This window comes from Lepisma saccharinum, chromosome 8 (genome assembly GCF_977018435.1).
Source record: "Lepisma saccharinum chromosome 8, izLepSacc3.1, whole genome shotgun sequence".
In the NCBI taxonomy this organism is placed as follows: domain Eukaryota; kingdom Metazoa; phylum Arthropoda; class Insecta; order Zygentoma; family Lepismatidae; genus Lepisma; species Lepisma saccharinum.
In genome coordinates, this window is record NC_139236.1 from 75,657,118 (window position 1) to 75,676,673 (window position 19,556).

Sequence of the window (19,556 nt, forward strand, 5' to 3'; positions counted from 1 at the left end):
GTACAGTCCAAAGTGCAAACTTTTGATCCGCTTACTTTTGGTGATATCTAGCATTCAAATTTGCACCATTGACTAAGCATCTGTTTAAAGATCATTTTTAGCATCATTTAGGCGGGGTTTTGTCTGAGGATAATGTGAAAACTATTATGTATTGTGCAGGAAATTATAATTCATTTATCATATCGATAAGTAACTTTTGCTAACAGTACAAGTATTAGTATGACAATAATTAGTGGATCACTTTGAAAATGATGCATAGAAATGAAAATTTTTGGTTTCTATTTGGTGCTATTCTCACGGTTCCTTTGAAATTTTGTTTTTAATTAGTATTTTTCGGGATCTTTGAACCATCTTAAGTTTTTTGGAACCTACTTCAGGATTTTTTGTCTAATTTAATATTTTCAGAACCTATTTTAGAATTTTTAGAACCTTTTTTAGGATTTCATTTAGGGTTTTAAGGATCTATTTTAAGATTTTTAGAGCCTATTTTTGGAACCTAAAAATGCATTTTTTTAAACCTAAAAATCAGAGGTTTACACAAACGATAGCGTCTAGGCGCTGCAGGGCCGAGTAAAACAGCAATCCGTGTGAGACATTAACTTCATGCACAGAAAGGATAATCAGGTCTGGTGTATTGTTTTAAGCTATTTCGAAATTCAGAATTGCTCCCCTCTCGTCAACCTTCGAGCACAGATTTCTCGGCACTAAAAACTGCACAAAAGCACTAAAATATTTGGGAGGGAAATATAATTATAGACACTAAAATTTTCAAAAGTAGTATAATAAACATTAATTTGTAATAATATGAATAATAGAAGAAGTTCGGAATTCAAAATCTCATATCAAAGATTTATTACTGCAATAACATTTCAACGATTGCCCTCACCCGAAAGAAGACGTGACTGAAGTATTTTATCTTAACGAACAAAGAAAAGTTCCAGACTGTCAAAAGATACAAAAACAAAAGTTTAACACAAATAGGGTAATCGGACATGGATCTACTCGACATTAAAGTACAAACACGTGTGTGTATGTATGTATACAGCATTATAGTTCTACATCAACTGAAATGTCTTAATAAGCAGAATATTGTATAATTTTTGCATTCACAGAAACAATACATAATTTATTGGCCTTCAAAAATAAACGCAAATAGGTTACTGGGATCAAGAATTGTTTGAAACTCGTCTACAACAATGAACTTTTTTTTTTCTTAAAATTGTAATATTCAGAAAAAAACCTCCCAACTTCGTAAGAAGATGGAGGACATATTTTAAGTTAGGAATCTAGACTATTTTCCAAATGTTAATTTTCACGTACTCTGTTAATACGTCCGTCCGAAAACCACAACACAGTTCATGCATGTGATACATTTTTCTCTGCCTTTCCTCTCAAACATTTTTTACGCCAATAATGGAAATTTGCCGATTTGATGAACTATAGAATTTACATGTACGGATTTTTGTACCCTGTAATGTTTATTTGTATGTATAAATATTAACAGGTGATTGTCTGTCTTTATTTTAATTCACTTTCTCATTTTAAGGAATAAAACTGTACATCAGTTGGTGCAGAATTTGCCAACTTCTTCGTTGATCTTTTTGTTTCAAATCTTCAAACTCTCATATCACGTAAAACAAAACGGAGGGTTCGATACCCGGTGGAGGCACAAGTGGTTCGGATCCCACTTTAAACTGTAGGTCCAGTTCCGATTAGCCTTACTGTGCATAAAGTGGACTTAAAACACCAAATCAATCAATCAATCAAAACAAAACGGATGAACATCACGGTGGACAATATGACTGGTGCACCTCTACGAATCTTTGCATAGGAACAAAATTCTCATTTATGGTAATATGCAGGCTCTATTAATCATATTAATTATTCTTCATGTCAATCTGCTCGTCTTTTATTCAGGTTTCACCTAGTTCCCGTCCTTTAAACCCGTTTGCTCATTGTATGCAAATGCGTTTCGGTTTTCGTCGGAATCGGATCGCAGACAGAGAGAAAGAGAGAGAGAGAGAGAAGTTCACGCAGTGAACGTCAGCGTTCCTATGAGTACACCATTTGCATTCCCCACGCATTCATCACTCGACGCGACACTGTTACGACACCTAGGCTTACACGCATTAAAGGAATGTAATCTCCCACGTCGGAAGAAGGCATACGTGCTTTCAACCTGCCGCCCCACGATCACCTGTTGGATGCAAATCCACGAGGACGCGTTCCCATGGTAAAGCAATCACGGAAACCGTGAAGTCGAATCGCCCCACCTTCCGGCGTTCAACCTGTTGGACGGGGAGAAAAACTTGGCAACACTGCAACCTCGTTTCTGTCTGTGTAATTTTTTCGTGGTTAGTTGGTTTGTAGAACGTGGACGGACGGACAGGTGAGACGGGATCCACGTTATTTGGTTTTGTGCGTGAATGAAACGTTTCGTGTTAAGTTGAAGTTTGTGTTCGTTGTTTTTATTTTGTGGTGTGTGATTTCGTCTTTTGTTTCGGTGTTGATAAGTGTTGTTTTCTTGCAAGAGCTGCAGGACCAAAGCGAGTCGTGTCGTGAACAGCTGAGTCAGCGAGGTGCAATATAAACCATTGTCGTGGTGAGTTACATGGGTTTTATTACTAGTACAACACATTTACAACCACGGTTTGTTCATCAATGAAATTGTAATGTGATAACTGAACCTTGAACGAAACCGAATATAAACATCGTGTTTTTCTTCAGTTTTTACACCTTAATTTTTAACATATTGTAATTCTCAAGTTTACGACGTTATCACAAAGATATTACATGAGAAACGTAAATATAAAATTAATACGAATAATCACAAGCGTTGTTACATCTGTATAATTGGGTAGAGCATGCATGCTGCAATGTATTAGCATAAAATGCTAATACGACATTATGCATTGTCTAGTGCTTCTACTATTTACACTACGCCGTGGAGTGCGTACTTGGCCCACCGCATTGGTAGTAAAATCGCATGACTGTCGTAGGTTCGATCCCCACACCGGCAAAAAAGAAATTGTGCAGTTGAAGAGAAGAGTTGCTCTCGAAATGTATTGTTAGAATAAGTATCTGTATAGTTACTGGACAGTGGATAACTCCAATTTAACAACGAAGAACTATTGTTGATTTTGTTGTTGATTTGGTGTTATAAGTCCCCTTTATGCACACTAAGGCTAATTGGGACTGGACCTACATTTTAAAGTGGGATCCAAATCACTATGTGCCTCCACCGTGTGAAGAACTATTGTCACTAACATTAAGAAGCTATGTGTATCCCCTCGTGTAACTTTTTTTCTTTAACCCTTAAGTATTATGGACGTCGATAATCACACGACTACTAGGGGAAAGTGGGGGTATTGCGACCACCTAAGGGAGATTTTAAAAATCTCAAAAACTGTACGCAGTGAAACAAAAAGAATATGTGGGCCTGAAGAAGCAATGTTTGTAGTACATCTCTGCGTATTACTTTGCTCCCTGTCGTTAATAGTTATCTCTGTAAACGTCAAAAAGTAACAATGTGCGTGTGAGCGCAATTGCCCTATTAGTAGGGTAATGGCACTCAGTACTCATCCTAACAGTAAATCAATACCATTTTTGTACTATACAGAAACTATATCTTTAAGTACTTATATTTATTAATATGCAGATACAAATTAAATTGAGCACAATTTTGCACAAAAATGCACACATGGGACGCATATTATGAGAAACGTCTTTGTACCCTTCATGTACCCATCACAAACAGCGTGAGCGTCATTACCCGATAGGTGCCATATTATGTTCTTTGTTTCTCGTCTCATGAAGAACCTCAAATGTTTACTTTATAATAATTAAGAAATAAACAGGAGATACTATTATTATATCTGTAAAATTTTCAAGACTCTAGCTTAAACGTTCCGTCTACTTACCTTGCACTTTCTTCCTTCCCAATTTTATAACAAAATTTGACAAATTCGTTTTTCGCACCCTGCTTCTTAAAAGTCAACTCCACATGTGCCGCCTTTTGTTTGGTGCCTCGTAGTACTGGGTTCTAGATGTTAGCATGGGTTACTCTTCAATAACACCCTCCGTAACGACTACAGAGGGGTGAGCGCCATTGCCCGCTGAGCGCCATTCCCCCACCTTCCCCTATTGAGGGGTCTGTCAGATCGCAATTTTGATTTTGAAGTGTGGACTACAGCTGTTTTGCTATTTTCAATTTCTGACGCGTTTCACGTGACTCGACATGGTTATAGTAGAATATTGTAATACAGTTTTCAATTATTGTTTTGCTAAGGTAACGTAATGTATGCAAAGAGGACGTAAATCAGTCAAAAATTGCAACAATGGTTCCTTTATTTTTTTGAAATTCCAAGTTCTAAATTCTTAACATTTCTACATTGTTATGTTGTCAGAAGAGAGGTAGTTCAAAGTAATGAGTAATATTTTGTTGATATTGAAAATGTGAATTTCATGAAGAAAAAAACACGTGTAAAATAAATATATTGTTGAACTACCTTAAATTAATGAAGGGACACTCACAAACAACAATCATGCCTGGATTCGAACTCCGATACCCCTGGCGTCGTTGCGCGCTGTGCTGACCACTCCTCTAAGGAGGCCGGCTGGACGTAGTACCGGTGATACCGGTTTTGACACCCCTGCACCTTTCAGAACTAAATAAGGGGGTCCCTATATATATTGAGATCATAACATTTTTCTTGTAGTTTCCAGTACCTACGCTACATCTAGAATTATCAAATGACAATTTAACAACTCCATTAATATGAAAGAGAAATCGAATAAATGAATTACTACTAACAATATGGTTACATCGTGCTGTACATACACTGTGATGAATATTATGGTAATCGTAAGGTAGAAACATTTTGTACTTAATGGGTCTCTGAGTACCTCGGGAGTAGATTATGTTGCAAAATATTTTATACATTGTTCTAATTCTTTTAATTGGTCAAAAACGTTTTGCTTGACACTCGCTGTGGTGCATACCCCATTCGATTCCTCCTGCACCACTGCGAGACCCTTATCCCAGCCACTGAGTAGAAGTCGACAAAACCTTGTCTTCTTTCTCAAACGTCAACTGATGTCGATTCTACCAACAAGAGAACAGAATGGGTATAGGTTGATGAATATAAATAATCAAAGTATCCGACTTCACAGCAAAAGATATCCTAGGGTGTTTTTTTTTTATCACATATTTAGGAGACAACGTGAAGTACATTTAACATACAACTTTTATATTTTCCAAAATACAAATTAAGAGGTTCAGTCAATCGGAATTTGTTTTACAATTGTTTTCTATCTTTTACTTGTCTCGAACATAAATACGTATACAGGGTGTCGTCGTACAACACCGACATCAAAGCAAACAGCATTTCTTTAGTAGCTGTTTTCTCGTTCAGTGTTTGTTTCGATGCTACGAACCGTCAAAAAATGACATTTCTATTCGGTACGTATGCAACACCGCGTGACAGATTTGTGGTTACCACTGGATTTTTTTTTTTTTTGGTCGGGTAAGATTCTAAGAAACATAGGCGTAACTCCCAAAATTTGCAGGTTTTTTTTTTAATTTACTAGGAAAAGCTATTTTTGTTGACATCGGGTGACAATAAAATGAATAGTATTTTATAATGGTTTCTCAAGTACAGGGTGTATCAGAAGTCCCTTACCACCCCCTTGTAAAATCCGCAGCGATGTATTTTCATGGAATTTGATATGGGCGATACAAAATAGGCCTAGGGGGACACCTTTTGGAATATGTCACGGGGAAGGCCGCAATCTTGGTCCCGCCATCTTGAATGATAGGTGGGTCATGTGATACATGACCATAGGCTAGAATTTCGTCAGGATGTCAAATCTGAAATCAGATTTCATCAACAGTTCTGCAATAAACTGGTCCTGGACGCTATTTTTGATTGATTGATTTGGTTTATTTTACTTCGCTTTTCTGCCATGTTTGATTCACCATGAAGATGAGAATAGGTGACGTTATGATATAACTGAAGAAGTGACACCCATAAGCAACACCCATGCTTGAACTCTAACCTCTGTCGTTGTGGCGCGCTGTGCTAACATCTTCGCCACGGAAGCCGGCTGGACGTTATTGGAATGCGTTTGCATTATGCCCCCTAAAGTTAAGCCGTAAGCTCGAGCCCCCCCTCCTTATCCTTCCGTCAAACGTTTAAGAAAAATATATGCTAAAAACGATATCATACTATGGAAACAGTACCACGTCAGAAGAGAAGCTGTGAGGACGAAGTACCCTCTTAACCCTTTTCCTTCAGATAATGAATTTATCACCGAACACATGTGTTGCTTATTGTAGTTCATGCATTTGCTTTAAAGAAGCAATTTATACGTTTTGTAACACTTCAGGGTATGCCTAGTCCATCTGTATCGTGGTACAAATTTGTCGCTTTCCGACTGAGAAAATAAGTGTCAGTGGTAACTGTGAATGTTAGTCATGTAGTCGCATACACACAACACACAAAATGTAAAAAAAAATCTCAAAAAGTCCACATGAAAATGAAATTAAAGATTACAAAGAAATTAAATTACAAGAAAATACAGTAAGAATAAAATCGTATGACAATGGAAAGAATTTGAGCATTAATTTCACATTCTCTGTCGTAAATACTTTTCATTCCCAAAGAAATTTATACTCCCAGAAATCGTTAACAAGACCCACGACTAGGGCATGTTTATTTTTGCATATATATGTTATTAACATACTGTAATGCCAATAATACGTTAAAAGATAATGATTTATAAAAAGCGTTTAGAAGTTTAAATCGTACAATTCCCGATAAATTAATTGATTGATTTGTTATTTTAAGTCCACTTTATGCAAAGAAAGGCTAATCGGGACTGGACCTACAGTTTAAAGTGGTATCCGAACTACTGTGCCATGTACCTCCACCGGCTATTGAACCACTACGCATCAGTATTGATAATCTTTATTCCTGATGTCTTGAGTAATACCGGTGTTTGTCTTGTTATATTATTAAAATACAATATAAAGTTTAAAAGACCGATTCGCAAACTAAATATTTCAAGAGATTACGCTGTATGTTGGTGGGGCGTGGTTAACCCACCACCCCCTCCGCGTGACGCCCATGGTGAGCATTGTACTGTTCATTGAGCGAAACATAAGTATTTGAACACCAGCGTCATCTCTTAGATTCCCAGCGGAATTCGAATGTCAATTGTGAACTCATGCATAACTCTTTCACTAGGTCAATGGAAGCATAGAAGCGGATATAACGAATTGTGAGGACAGCTTTTCGTATTCCGGTCCACAATACCAGGAAAGGAAATTGAGTTGGTGGGAAACGCAAACTCAGGAAAGCCCCGCCTTGGAACGACATTTTGTATTCGCCTCAGAAAGGAATTGCGTTGGAAATAACATTTCCGTGTCAGACTTCGCATTAGCATATTTGGCCAGAAATCAATGGAGGTAGAAGTATCTAGAGTCTCTGAAGGAGTGTTCCGAGATAAACTGAATACGAAGTTATGCCTAACTATTTACGGAAAACGACCGGCCATTTCTGATGAAAGAGCACTTCTGTTTCTTTCCATTACGGTTACTTTTACGTCGCTTTTGTACATGTTGGGTTAATCGTGAGGACGAGGATAAAATTATGAACTGAAGAAATAACTAAAATCTAATGAGCACACCAAATTCGTGAATTGAATGCCTTTTACATGTGATGATTCATTATAGCAGTTTCATGTTATCGACATTCATATATTAAATCAGATTGTCTGAATTCTAGGAAATGTTTCTTATTTAGTGCTAATAAATAGATCGAGCCAATGCCGATGTATTGGTATCGGAAAGTATCGGTTGGATTTTATTTACCGATACCCGCCGATACTTTTCAGGCGTTTCGATCGTTTGTGGGGTGCGCAAAAATACCGCGCAACACTTTCGTGGAGTTTTAACTAGGCCTGGAAGTTATTCATAATTCCAAGTTTCTATTGATTTTGTGCCAATATTATATGAAAAAACTGTATTTTGTGATTAAATAACATATATTTTTTTATATTCTGACGTAATTTTTCAGTATTCAATTTTAATCAGTATTTTGAACAAATTTTAGTTGATACAATTTCCAAGTATCGGTATTGGTTGAAAGTGGTATTATCGGCTCAGCTCTTTCTTTCCCTTCGTTCAAAACAAGTTGAAGGCATTGGATTGTTAGTCTGCGTGGACAATTGAACTTTTCGTTCGCGCTATGTGGTGTTGAAAGGTGCATATCCTAGAACGTGACTGACTGCCCTGTGTGTGGGGGGCGTCAAACCCAAATATTTACGTAACTGATTATGAACGGGAAACAAGTGGTCACCAGCAGTGGCATTGCAGTATAAGCTCAAGAACCAGCAAACGAGACAAATTTAAGTAGAAAGTCTGAGAGGCAACAGTTGGCAACTGAATGCCGGAATCCCATTCTGCAATCCTGCTCCAGATGATAAGGCTATGTACGAGGTAAATCAAAAAGTAAAGGCAATTTTCACATAACATCCTTATTTCCACACAAGAAGAAGAACTACACATATCACTTTTCCACATATGTCCCCTGCACTGCATTGCACTTTTGGTATCATGCAATCAGCTTCTGTATCCCGTTCGCGAAGAAGGTTTTTGGTTGCTCACGAAACCACCTCGTCATCTGACGGGCCTCCACGATGGCGCAGTGGTAGCGTCGCCGACTTGTAATCAAGAGGTCCCGGGTTCGATACCCGGTGGAGGCACAAGTGGTTCGGATCCCACTTTAAACTGTAGGTCCAGTCCCGATTAGCCTTACTGTGCATAAAGTGGACTTAAAACAACAATTCAATCACTCGTCATCTGGCCTAAACCGATGACCACGCTGCGCCTCCTTCAAAGGGCTGAAGATGTGGTAATCCGATGGCGCCAGATCAGGGCTGTATGGAGGATGGGGAAGCAACTCAAAGCCAAGCCTTTGCACAGTCTCTACTGTTGCCCTTGCTGTATGAAGCTTGGCATTCGTCCGTTAAACTTGTGCGTCCCGCTTTAAAGCGGTCCACCCACTCACACACCTTTCGTCGAGTCATGGTTCTTGCTCCATGTTGCGCTAACTCCCTCCGACCACAGAAAGTGCATTACAGCACGCTGTTCCTCGATGGTGCATTTGTGGAGTGGTGCGTCCATACGTGTGACCTTTTTGCTCTGCGACACTCGACTGAATGGGCCAGTGATGGATACTCCTACTTCCCCATCACTCCAAGTATACACGTGGTGACATCAGACACACCCAATCTTCGTTTATTCCTGCGAAAACACAAAATTGCCTTTACTTTTTGATTTACCCTCGTAGCTTAATTTGGTATAATTATATATATAAGTTGTATACATACAATATATGAATCAGAATAAATTAGATTCCTGTGACTTATTTTGCAACATGTAGCATATACGTATAAGTAACATACCTTGGAGCAACCTGTGGCAGCATATTACAGTGCGACCGTTTTGGCTCTCGGCCGAGATAGCGCGTGACATGGCGCAGATGCCGGCATTTTCGTCCTGTAACGTCTCGCTTATTTACGCACATCTCTTTAGCATGTAGACAATTTTATTTATATTGCATAACGAGGACTAACCTGTGTTATAAGAGTTTCTCAAAGTTGTTCACGTGCTATCCTGGCCCAGAGTAAAAACAAACGCACTGTATATTACATTTCAGAATACGTAGCATGTACCATATTTGGAACACAAATGACAAATTTCTACACCATATTTCGGAACCGAAGGGGTACGTAGTTGCAATATAAGACTCAGTGGCACTTTCATAAAGTTGTAGTATGAAAAATTGAGAACCGTTTGTTGCACAGCACGGTTAAACAGATAAAAATTTACTTTACTTTAAAATTAGAAGTGTGATAGCCAATAGAAATTTATCTTGGAATTCAACAAATGGTCACAGGGTCATCAGGGACAAAAACATGTTTGTTAACGGTTCATCAGCAGGGAGTAGTGAAACTAGCTTTGTACGGTTGTTTATGAAAACGCTTTCGTGCTATCTGTCCTCAACCAACTGATTGCTTGATACATTCTGCAGAAAACGTTTGATGAACAATAAAATATATGGGAATACAATACTGACTACTAATATTTAGCATTATTTTCCCTTTACAGGAATACTTATCCCTTATAATAGTGTTTCTTCATATTATTTCATAATTTATGTAAAGTTGCTCGTTTCTTCAGCATTGAAATACTTAGCGTGTCGCCTTTTACTTTTCGCTAACCATTCCTTTGTCTCCCAGGAAGGAGGGTCAGGGGAAAACTCCCCTCCCCTCTTAATTTTGAAACAATTGATTCCGTATTATTCAATTCTTTCCTTTATTCTTATAGTATTATTTTTCCCCATCCTGTTTTTCTGCGTCCTTTCTAGTTTCATCTTTCTTCCTATGTCTTTGAATCTATTTCTTATTGTTCTCTCTTTCTCTTTCCTGCCGTTGAGTATTTATTTTGCTTCTTTATTTCCTTTTGAGTCTTTCTCACTCAGCCCCTCTCTGTCTGCTTTTCTTTCTCTCTGTCTCTTTGTCTGTCTGTCTCTCTCTCTCTCTCTGTCTCTCTCTCTCTCTCTCTCTCTCTCTCTCTCTCTCTTTCCTCTTTCTTTCTTTTCCCGTTACTCTTGCTTTTCTTTCTCTTTATCTTTACTGTCATTTATTTTGCTTCCTTTTCACCTTTTGACTCTTTTTCTCCTTTTTTCTGTCTATTTTTCTTACTCTTTTTCTCTCTCTCTCTTTCTCTTTCATTGTCTGTCCCGTTACTCTTGTTTTTTTTCTCTGTTGAGCTTCTCTTTCTTTCTATCTTTCTTCTCTCTGTCTTTCTATCTCTATCGGGCTTCATTCTCTCTTTCCATTGAGATTTTATTTTTCTTCTCTCCTCTTTCTCTTTATATCGAGCTTTTTGAGAGTCTCGGTATTTCGTCTCGCTCTCTTGCTTTTAATTTCTGATCCGTTTTCTCACTATTTCACTATATACATGTCTTATCACCCCCTCTCTGCTTCTCTCAAATCATTTCTATTTTACGATGACACTTAAACATGAGGTCCCACAGTTTTTAATCTAGCCATTCCGCTTCAGGACAGTTCATAGAAAAGTCGCATGTGCCCATGGCTAAAATTGCTTTAAATTTTACTGAAATAATGAAACTGTGGCATTCATCGCCCGAAGTAAGTGCATTTGTCTTCTCCACGTACTCACCTACCGGTAGGCTTTGTTCGTTGACAATGGACCACATTGTGTTAAAAGGAACTGCATGATGTTTTTGTTCTCAGGAATGCTGTGCCAGGATGTAAAATAAGTGGTGACGGCATGAAAAGTACGGGACCTTGATATTTTCTTTGCGTGTTTTTCTCGAAGTTTGACTTTTAAATATAATTTCCATGAAAAGCCACTAATGCTTAAGAAACATGTTGGAGTTATGTTTACTGCCAGGCACTTAATGCTAACCTGACGTGTTGATAGACCCTATTGAGGGGGACTTCCCGATAGTGTAGTGATGACGTTGTCGTTTTGTAATGAAGGGGTCCCGGGTTCGATATCCGGTTGAGGCACATTGCACAGTGGCTCGGATCCAACTTTAAACAGTAAGTCCAGTTCAGATTAGCCTATCGGTGCATCAAGTGGACTTAAAAAGCAAAACTTCACTCCCTGTTTTTTTTGTTATCGTAATGAACTAGTGTTTCATTCGTGTTTAATTACAGTAAATTTTATATTTGCATGCACAGTACTTTCCGAGTAATCAGAAAGTATTAAATGGTTCTATTGTTGACTTGAACAGACAAATCAGTTTATCTAGTTTTGTCTATTAAGGTCTAGTACGTATTTTATGAGACGATAATTGAGACAGACGCACACAACCGGCGTAAGTATACTTTTTCGTCTCTGTTGATCATTCTCCAAATTCCGAGGATCAAGTTTACTATTAATGCCACGTTGAATCTCCAGAATCGTCGGCGGTTTATGGATTCGAGACTCGATATAATATAAAGCTTACTTTGTTTCTTACATTTTTTCATTAGGTTAATTCGTTCTTATTGTCGCGATTATCCTGATTGTTGAAACGGTACCAGGTGCCCACCTGATTGAGCACCGAAACAAATTCAAGAAATAATATTCAGTCTTTCGTAAAATGCTACTCCTTCAGTAAGTAGGTATTTTGTTGTCTTCACTCCAAGCATCTTTTCTTTCTTTTCAGTATTGTCGACACTAGAAATGCTCACAAATTTTAATTCTATAGTACGTTTTGTTGTCGTTTGACACTATAATAGTATAGCGAGTAGGGCAAAAAAAAAAAAAAAAATTGTGGCAAATGTCCTGATGCTTAACACCTGTTACATGATAGCTTTTGTTATGACTTCTGTAAGTTTATTATTTGAAAGCGGATAGTATTTTCGAACTGAATTATAATAATTGCTTTCTCTCTCTGTCTCTCTTTATCGTGTTTCTTTTTTCTCTCTGTTCGAGCTTCTTTTCTTTCTTTATCTCTGACGATTTTTGATAGGACGTTTTCTTTATGTCGTGCTCGCATAATGTTTCAATTATACCAGCTCATCCTAATTTATTTATCAATATATAACACCTGGCCACCGGCCCCCGTTGACGCACTTCAAACTTGGGATTACGGAAGTGCTGCTCGAACTTCATAGAAGCCACAAATGAGAACATTAGTTTCCAGCTGACAAAAGTAATGTTCTTTCCTTGGCATTCAGCACTTTCCATGTTAATGTCATTATTTCTAATGAGAGTGGTCGACATTGAAAATTAAGCTAACCTTGGTTCCGCTTGACTGAAAAATTTGCATGGTCTCGTGTACAGGAAAAGACATATTCGTGACTATTAGTGTTTAATGATTATCATCGACGCTCATGTACTTTCCTCAAAGGTTGGAACAAAATTAATGGTTGTTTTCCCGTTTCCCGTTGTTTGTCCCGTGCAAGAGTGGATTTATCACCCGGCTATCCTAGGCTGTAGCCTGGGGGGGACAAGTTCGGGGGGGCGTACAAAAATGAGGGGCAGAAGGGGCAAAGACCATCGACTATTAAAATTCCTTAATATTGCGATAATAACAATAAAACAACATGTCAACTCTTTTGACTTGTTTATTTCATGAATGAAGGTAGAAGGAAGCCTTGATGGACGATAGCGTTGGGTGTCGAGTATAATATGTCTCTATCAAAGCGGCAGGGGATGTCCCCCGAATGAGGTCCGTTGCTTACGTCCACATTTTTGTTTCCAGGTTGGGAAAAGTATTCGTAAGGCATTTCTTCCGGTGTTGCTACACTCTGTAATGAGGAAGCGAAGCAGTATCTATTATAAATCCACGTCGAGACTAGCCCTTGTCCCTTTTTCCTTGTTCTTGTTGCGTTTTCCTTTTACACCACAGTACGTTTAGGCGTTCATTGATTGGATGAATGCTACGGCTGTTTCTATAATGATTAATATAATTTGTTCTTGTTTAAAGATGTATATTTATAACTATTTACTTATTCTTTGTTTGAGGTGGTGCTTTGAGTCAACTTTATGCACAATAAGGCTAATCGGGACTGGACCTATAGTTTAAAGTGTGATCCGAACCACTATGTGCCTTCACCGTGTATCGAACCCGGAACCCCTTGATTACAAGGCGACGACGCTACCACTGCGCCATCGGGGAAGTCAACAACTATTTACTTAGAAATATATACATATTTAGTTATTACTAATTGGGTGTCCATAAATTATCTTTACAACTTTAGACTTTAATAACTTGAAAACTATACTAGATAATGACAAACGGTTTTCAACACGTGACAAGAAGACTCATAAAGTTTTGTTTCCTCATTCATACGCGTCACTGGAGGAACAAATGGTTTCCAAAACGTCATTGTTTGCGTCAATCTTGGCGAGCATATCCACTGCAAACTTTTGCAAAGTGCAAAGGTTTGTCCGTAGGCTTTAGTGCCTGAAGCAGCTGCACCTTGTAGGAATGCAGACGTAACCTCTTATGCAAGACTTTGTGCACTGTTGCACGTGGCATTGCCAACTCTCTGGCCGCCGTACGCACTGATTTTTTCGGAATCCTTGCAAACGCCTGCCGCACCCTGTCCACGTTGGCGTCTGACATAGATTGCCGACCTGCCCCCTGTTTATGGAGAACACCACCCGTTTCCATGAATGACGTATGCCACCCGAATGGTGGGTCGGGACGGTGGTTCCCTTCCATACTGTGTCCGAAAGTTTCGTTGCACTTGGGTATCGGACTTCGTCTCTATAAACCAGGCTACACACTGAGCTTTTTCCTGTGGCGTCCACATTTTTCGTCAAATCTGCGTCACCTGGAAAATTAAAAAAAAAAAAAAAAAAAGAACTTTACGAGTTTTCTTGTCACATGTCGAAAACAGTTTGTCATTATCTAGTATAGTTCTCAAGTTATTCAAGTCTAAAGTTGTAAAAATAATTTATGGACACCCTGTATTTTGAATCCGGCCGTGGTACCAAACGGTGACCATTCACAGCGGTTATTTTGACAAAATTCTGTTTCCCTGCCGGCTGCTTCGGGGAGAAGGCCTTTTAATGTTTCCGCTTCTTGCCCAAGCAAATAGGCCTAATCCGTTGTTTGACCGCTAAACGCGGCAACAGAGGGTCACTGCCATGGAGGCGGTCTCCGCGCCGGATCCTATACGACATCTGAACCAAAATGGGGGTTACAATCCCACCTAATCCTTCATGAACACGCCACTGAACGCAGAGGATCTCTCGCATGCTTTGTGTGGTCGCAGGTCAGTAACGGGAGATAAGGGACTGTTGTCTGCAGTTAAGTCCAAGGTTCTGCTTGACTTAACAAAATAAACAGGAAAAGACACGGTGGTCCGGTGATTCTTCTGTAGATATCAACTCCTGACCAACGAGCACGTGAAAGCAGTTTCCACGTTAGATTAATCTGTGTAATCATAGGTGTCGACTTTTTTTGATTTCTGGGGGGAGAACGCGAACCGAACACTCGTTTAAGCAATAGCTATAGATAAATATCCTTGATTTACTATTAGTACTAGTAGTGATGGTAGTGGTAGTAGTATACGTAAACTAAACTGCATGGTACGACAGCCCTCTGAGCTGCCAAACGGGTTTTCATTGAGTAACGCCGACCTCCGTGGCGACGTGGTTAGCACAGCGCGCTTCAAATCCCGGCCTCGGCATTGGCGTTCTTTGTTAGTGTCCCTTCATCAATTTCATTATATCGTGACTCATCTTCAGCGTCGCGATTAGCCAAAAAGTGGCAGAAAAGCGACTCTAAGTAACCAAAAGAAAACTACTTCTGTTCAAGTACCTCCGCATATAGGTCTAATCAATAAATTCCCAATTGTTCTCATCATGCTCGGTACCGAAATTTTGGGGCCTCCTACCAGGAATCGAACCCTGGACCGCTGACACCAAACTCTAGAGGGCTAACAATTTTACATATAGTTGTTCTTACATTTGTAAACACTACTTCAAAACGTAAGAACCTTTTAGTTTTATTATAGTTGTACAACGAAGCTGATGTCATTCCAATGTTTAATTTAGGCTACTTTTGATACAGAACATGAATGAGTGTCAGCAGTTCGGTATTATATTTGCAACTTTCATTGTCACGGATAAAGTCGTGGCGTGGTTAGCACATCGCGTTACAACGTCAGTGAATCCCGGCCTGGGCATGATGTTCTCTGTCAGTGTCCCTTAATCAATTCCATCATATAATCATTCATCCTGATCGTAACAATTATAGCTAAAAGTGGCAGAGAAGTGGCGCTAAATAACAAAAATCAAACCACTGTTGCCCTCTGCCGGCTTGGTGATCGTCGCATTAAGTGGTCGACATCTAATGTCGCCAAGGAAGTTCCCGTTAGTGTTGCCCACGAGACGAGACGGGACGAGACTTTGGTCTGTCCCGTCCCGTCTCGTGAAAATGCTGTCTCGTCTCGTGTCTCGTCTCGAAAATATTCGTTTGTCCCGTCTCGTGTCCCGTCTCGAAGGGTTCTGTCCCGTCTCGTCTCGTCCCGTCTCGTTTTGTCTCGTCTCGTCTCGTAAAAGTGATCCGGGATATCATGCCAACAAAAGTCAAAAGTAGCAGAAACACGAAATATTTTTCCGGAAAGTGGGATAAAGCTCCAAATATTTTACCCATTGCGTGGTGAGAATAAATAAGGTTCGTTAATCATGAGGACATTAATATTAAAAATGCAGTTTGTTGGTTACTGATTGCTAGGTATCTTATGAAATCTACCTTGTGGTTTTTCTGGCTTCCATACAAGAGTACTCTTTTCATTACTGCTATACCTTTTGGAAGTTTTGAAATGTTTTCCACTAGACCTTCTTTCTTTCTGAATGTCGAACTTCCGTGAAAATGTACATTTCTTCTTTAAATTCTAAGCTTGGCGCTCGGGAGCAACAAAAAAGTTTTTAAATGTGTAGTACGAACACAAAAGACTATTTAAAATTTCAATACTTAGTATATTACAAATAGAAAGAATTTATTGTTTTTAATATTGTTAAACATCTTCTATGACATAAGTTTCAAAAAGTGTTTCTTTGTGATATTGTGCTGTTTCTTATGCTCAGCTTATGATGCATAGTGTTGCCCACGAGACGAGACGGGAAGAGACTTTGTTCTGTCCCGTCCCGTCTCGTGAAAATGCTGTCTCGTCTCGTGTCTCGTCTCGAAAATATTCGTTTGTCCCGTCTCGTGTCCCGTCTCGAAGGGTTCTGTCTCGTCTCGTCTCGTCCCGTCTCGTTTTGTCCCGTCTCGTCTCGTAAAAGTGATCCGGGATATCATGCCAACAAAAGTCAAAAGTTGCAGAAACACGAAATATTTTTCCGGAAAGTGGGATAGAGTTCCAAATATTTTACACATTGCGTGGTGAGAATAAATAAGGTTCGTTAGTAGAGGAGCAAGGCCGGTTCTGCGCCCGAAAATGGCGCTCGGTGGCGCTCGGTGGCGCTCGCAGTGTTGCTAACTCCTCACTTGAAAAAATCACCAAGGTTTTTGTTTTTGGGTCTAACCTAACCTCAAGCAAGGAGCTGGCAACACTGCTTGAGGCTTTTCTCGCAGTGTGGCCAACTCCTCACTTAAAAAAAATCACCAAGGTTTGTTTTTGGGTCTAACCTAACCTCAAGCAAGGAGCTGGCAATACTGCTTGAGGTTTGTTCTGCAGTATTGCCAACATCTTACTCGAAAAATCACCAAGGTTTTTATCTTGGTCTAACCTAGCCTAAAGCAAGGAGCTGGCAATACTGCTTGAGGCTTGTCTTGCAGTATTGCCAACATCTTACTTGAAAAGTCACCAAGGTTTTTATCTTGGTCTAACCTAACCTAAAGCAAGGAGCTAGTAACCTTGCTTGAGGCTTGCCTTGCAGTGTTGCCAACACCTTACTCGAAAAATTACCAAGGTTTTTATCTTGGTCTAATCTAACCTAAAGCAAGGAGCTGGCAACCTTGCTTGAGGCTTGCCTTACAGTGCATAAAGCAATTTGCCAACCTACTGGTATTTTTGCCATAGCTTTTTACAAAAAAAGAGAGAGGAAAAAGAGGGAAGAGTTAAACAACCGACAGTGTTGCCATCACCTGCCTACAGCTTTTTTTTTACTTGGCAAGGGCTTAGCCAATTTATATACTGGCGTAACATACACACACTGGGCAAGGAGAGCCGGCAACAAATATATACTGCCGTAAAAGAGAGAGATGGATGGATGGATGGCAACACAGTATGTGTGTGCGTGTGTGTGTATAATATGTAGCATTATTAACTAGAGTGTGTTGGCAACCCACCTACAACTAGAAAAAATAGAGATACTAATATTGCTGTAAGATGAAGAGAGAGAGGCCTATCGTGATTTTTGTAAACCTCTCTCGGGGGAAACACGATGTGCCACACACATGTGCGCGCGCTGGCGCCTCTTATTATTTTCGTATTGTGACGCAAACAAACAAATAATAATTGTTGTTTTTTTAGGATTCCTGGCCCCTATAACCTCGCCAGGGTGCGTGGTGCCCAACCAAAAAGTAAAAGGTTCTAACGGCTGCGGTTCCGTATGGCCTTTGAACGTAGAATTGATTGATGTGGGGGCGAATCTCTTTCGGAATGTTTTTTAATTCGCACATCTGACCATACATGCTGTTTATCATCAATTTAGCCGTATTCTGTTTAGCGTCTATTTCGAGCAGTTTGCCCAGCGGTAAAATTTTGTTGTTTTTAAATTTTTTGATTTTTTACACAAAACCATGATCTTACGAATATACGTGATATGTTAAGCGTATTCCATAAGAAATATATGTGAAAATCAATTTGCGTGCATTCTGTTGGATTCGTAATGCTGCGATAGACCCAAATAGAGAGTTCTGCGCCCGAAAGTGAGGCTCGGTGAGGCTCGCCTTAATGGATTTCTCTTGTAAGGCATGAGCCTTATTTTCTCGCAGTGTTGCCAACACCTTACTCGAAAAAATCACCAAGGTTTTTTTCTTGGTCTAACCTAACCTAAAGCAAGGAGCTGGCAACCTTGCTTGAGGCTTGGCTTACAGTGCATAAACTCTATTTTCTTGCAGTGTTGCCAACATCTTACTCGAAAAAATCACCAAGGTTTTTTTTCTTGGTCTAACCTAACCTAAAGCAAGGAGCTGGCAACTTTGCTTGAAGCTTGGCTTACAGTGCATAAGCTCTATTTTTTGCAGTGTTGCCAATATCTTACTCGAAAAAATCACCAAGGTTTTTCTCTTGGTCTAACTTAACCTAAAGCAAGAAGCTGGCAACCTTGCTTGAGGCTTAGCTTACAGTGCATAAGCTCTATTTTCTTGCAGTGTTGCCAACTCCTACCTATATTTTTTTTACTTAGCAAGGGCTTACACTGGCATAACATACATATACTGGGCAAGGAGAGCCGGCAACAAATATATACTGCCGTAAAAGAGAGAGAGATGGATGGATAGATAGCAACACAGTATGTGTGTGCGTGTGTGTGTATAATATGTAGTATTATTAACTAGAGTGTGTTGGCAACCCACCTACAACTAAAAAAATAGAGATGCCAATGTTGCTGTAAGATGAAGAGAGAGAGAGACCGAGGGCCAATGTTTATATATATCGTGATTTTTGTAAATTTTTTTCGGGGGAACGATGTGCCACACACGCGCGCGCGCGTGCCTCTTATTATTTCTGTATTGTGACGCAAACAAACAAATAATAATTGTTGTTTTTTAGGATTTCTGGCCCCTATAACCTCGCCAGGGTGCGTGGTGCCCAACCAAAAAAGTAAAAAGTTCTCTAACAGCTGCGGTTGTAGATAACCATATCTTTGTAGAGTTTCATGTGTTTTTTTTTCCCCAAACTTCCATGAAACTCTACAGAGGACTTTTGTAATGCATGCAACATGTACTAACGACTCTAGTGTTATTTGATGTTGTAATATTTTGGATATAGAGTTTTATTGTGAGATAGATAAAAATAATTATGTTTATTATAATATTTTTTTGATAAAGATAGAGAATATATAT

The 19,556-nt window shown here is 39.3% G+C and overlaps 1 protein-coding gene across 2 annotated transcripts in view; it reads left to right on the forward strand.

Moving 5' to 3' along the window:
- The window catches only part of Oatp26F (Organic anion transporting polypeptide 26F), a 288,753-nt gene that overhangs the window by 21,081 nt on the left and 248,116 nt on the right, over positions 1-19,556 (forward strand). Inside the window, exon 1 of one of the 2 annotated variants that reach the window (XM_083126965.1) lies at positions 2,371-2,602. The exons of the other annotated variant lie outside the window; for it this stretch is intronic. The gene's annotated coding sequence lies outside the window, so the exon portion shown is untranslated. Of the gene's footprint in view, positions 1-2,370; positions 2,603-19,556 lie in introns of those variants that run through there. 2 annotated transcript variants of the gene reach the window in all.